The sequence below is a fragment of the Microtus ochrogaster genome, chromosome 21, assembly GCF_000317375.1.
Source record: "Microtus ochrogaster isolate Prairie Vole_2 chromosome 21, MicOch1.0, whole genome shotgun sequence".
Lineage (NCBI taxonomy): Eukaryota > Metazoa > Chordata > Mammalia > Rodentia > Cricetidae > Microtus > Microtus ochrogaster.
The window spans coordinates 19,474,056-19,476,484 of NC_022022.1; the positions used below are offsets into that span (position 1 = coordinate 19,474,056).

The 2,429-nt window shown below is 43.6% G+C and overlaps 1 protein-coding gene across 1 annotated transcript in view; it reads left to right on the forward strand.

The window, feature by feature from the left end:
• Positions 1-2,429, forward strand: part of Pde5a (phosphodiesterase 5A) — a 125,695-nt gene that overhangs the window by 26,426 nt on the left and 96,840 nt on the right. The gene's annotated exons all lie outside the window — the stretch shown is intronic.

Here is a 2,429-nt window from a genome sequence, read left to right on the forward strand (position 1 = left end):
ATCGGGATGCAGTTCAGGATCCGATCACTCATCCTGCTCAATAACCCGGGTGTAGTTGTTTTCCTTTCCAATCGGGATGCAGTTCAGGATCCGATTACCCTCAGAGCTGTCATGTCTCCCTCCAAGCTAATATGGTTTGTCACCATGTTTATCTTCCTTGATTTAGGTATGGTTGAAGGGTACGGGGCAGTTATTTTTAGACTGTCTGTCATGGGTAGACCGAGGTTAGGCCCTTTTGGCACGGGCACCCACAGAGGTCTAATTTTGAGGCCGTCTTTGGTTTTCCAAACAACAGCTAATTCTCAATTCTCCTATGTAAGGTGGATGTTTACAATATGTTTAATTCTATTATTACCCCGGAGGCACAAGCCCTATAGGTTAAGGCGACAGTCCCACCTAGGGGCCGTCTTTCCCAACACCCATCAGAGGTGACCCTGGCAACCCACACTTCCTTCACGCTGTCTTCAGTAAGAATCCCTGTAGCCTTCTCAGGCTCCGTCATCTGATCAGATGAGCCACACAGCTCTGCAAAGCACTGTGTCTTTGGTCAAAACTCTGAAACAGTTCAACTAAAGGGAACCCAGGATAAGACATGGGGGAAGGAAGAAAGCCCTGGGCCTCTCTCTGGTTCTTGGCTACCTCAGCGCAGAGATACCAGGTGATCCTAGAAGTTCCACCAACCCTGTGTTTGTGTTGCAATCTTGGTGTGTAGATACAAATTCTGCTGCTTTGACTGCATAGTTGAGTTAAATCCCCCTCCTTATCAACTGACTTTGCAATGACAACATTTAACAAAATTTTTACAAAAGGTACATTTTTATTCTTAACATTTGATTTAGTACTTTGTACAGTAATTCACCAATCCTTAAGTTTTACTTTCTTAACCCATCACTATTAATATTCTTTGTACTTTTCTTAGATACAGTGAAGTCTAAAGATAAAAACGTCTAGATAAGCAGAGATAAAGTAAGAATTATTTCGCTGGAAACCTTTGGCTAACACGGCCTGTGTATCTGAGTAAAGCCTTGTGCTTATTTGCAGGAATAAAAACCCAAGAATGCAGTGGTGCTTATCATGTAAAATATATATATATTGATTTATCTTTTCCTTCGACATTATCTTTAAAGCCAACTTCAGTTCTACCCTCTTGAGAAAACTGGCCTCATTTCTGACCCCATTTGATAGACTCTGGTGTAGTCACCTGATTCATTCACAGCTTTGGCTTTGCACGACGTTAGGTCAATTTAAAGAAAAAAAAAAATAGAAACGACCTTCAAGGAAAGGAGGGCTTTCCTGTCTGAATATCCCATATTCCTGAGGGGAATACCAAACGCAGCTTTTGGAGCAAGGCTCCTATTGTTAGGTGGAGCACGGAACTGGCTGGGGTCTGTATGCTCTGTACTGCTCTTTCCGATCTCACCGTCTGTGCTCATGTGTGATTTTCCTTCCTCAAATTTCAGTCCTCATGAACACGCTTTGTTTGAGGATTATAAAGAAGAACCGCATCTAATAATGAGAGTATCACTACAATTTTTCTAATTTTTAGTAACCAAGTATTAAGAAGACAGTAATATAGTGGAAAGCTGCATTTTTTAACTTTACTTAATCCATATTTAGAACTTCTATGCTTTTTACACATCTTCTGTAATTCTTAGATATGTGTCCTTATGCTTAAAAACAGAAACAGTAAAGATGGGGCTAGAGAGACGTTTAGGCAGCTGCTGCAAAAGCCGAGGGCTGGGGTTTGCTCAGCTCCTGACCCACATCAGAGAGTTCACAACTGCCCTAACTCCAGCTTCAAGGCGTGTGCTGACTTGTGCGCCTCCTTGGGTACCTGCTTCCATGTGTGCACACACTTACACATTAAAATGTCAATTAAAAAATGTCAAGAGCTAACAAACCCTTCACAAACACCCCGTGTAGATAGAAGCAGTGCCAGGACTTTGGAGGGCAGAGGGACAACCTCAGCAGCCTGAAGACTTCCCTTCTACTTTAAAACCAAGCAAGGATTCAGGGCTTTGGTGCCGACAAGAGTGTAAGGACTAGCCAGTTTAGGAAGCAGAGTCGAGGTTTAAGAAGGCAATTATTTGTAGCGGGCGGTGGTGGCACACACATGCCTTTAATCCCAGCACTTGGGAGGCAGAGGCAGACAGATCTCCCTGAGCCTGAGTTCAAGGCCAGCCTGGTCTACAGAGTTAGTTCCAGGATAGCCGGGGTTACACAGAGAAACTCTGTCTTGAGAAACCAATGGAAAAAACAAACAAACAAAACAAAACAAAAACCTCCAAAAAACCAAGCTATTTGTATATGAGTTTAAGAATAAGGGTTAAGCCGGGCGGGGGTGGGGGGTGGCACACGCCTTTAATCCCAGCACTCGGGAGGCAGAGGCAGGCAGATCTCTGTGAGTTCGAGACCAGCCTGGTCTACAA